Genomic DNA, 868 nt, shown 5'->3' on the forward strand with positions numbered 1-868 from the left:
TCCCTCCCCCTGCAGGACGATGACAAGTTACGTTTGTCACCAGCGCGAGTGAAGTCATTGAAGAAGACTTTATTTTATGAGTGTAGTGAATACAGTCGAGAACAAGACTTTGACTTGTATACAATTTGCTGGGATGTTAACAAGCTAACGGAACCGCCTGATGATATATCACCATTGTTACCACCTGCATCTTGGGGTGATCCAGATCTGGTGTGTGTTGGTTTACGTAATTGTCAAGTTAACACAGCTGTAGGTTGGTCAGCTGCATTTTCTCAGTCGATTTGTGCATTCGGTCAAACGGAGTATATGCCCCTATCTAATGAGGCGCCATTTGACCCGTTGGATGGTACTCTTCTGTTATTATTTATACGTCGAGCATTACATCATTTGGTGCATAGTTATGCACATTATGATACCGGACTCGCAGCCATCCGTTTTGGTTTCCATCATTCCAGTATCGCTTTCGTCTGTTTGAGGGGGGACACTGACGGTGTATCAACCACACATGTATCTACCACACATACCATACATGGCACAGAACCTGTATCGCATGGCACGGAACCTGTATCGCATGGCACGGAACCTGTATCGCATGGCACGGAACCTGTATCGCTCGTCGAAAAAAGTGCCCGCCGGCTAAGTCAACTCGCTCTAGACAAGCAACGATTCCGCACACTCGTAGACGCTGTACGCTTCGACGTCAAGGGCGCCTCCGTCTCACTAGGCAATCACCCACTCATTGTCTGGCTAGGTACCAAAGACTTCCGTCTAGCACACGACCGCGAGATCGAACGAATCTGCTGTGAATATGCCGGCCTCACCATGGCTACGGACTCTAGAACTCATCATCATTCAGGTCATCCAGGTC

Source organism: Gregarina niphandrodes, assembly GCF_000223845.1.
Source record: "Gregarina niphandrodes unplaced genomic scaffold scaffold00040, whole genome shotgun sequence".
NCBI classification, from domain to species: domain Eukaryota; phylum Apicomplexa; class Conoidasida; order Eugregarinorida; family Gregarinidae; genus Gregarina; species Gregarina niphandrodes.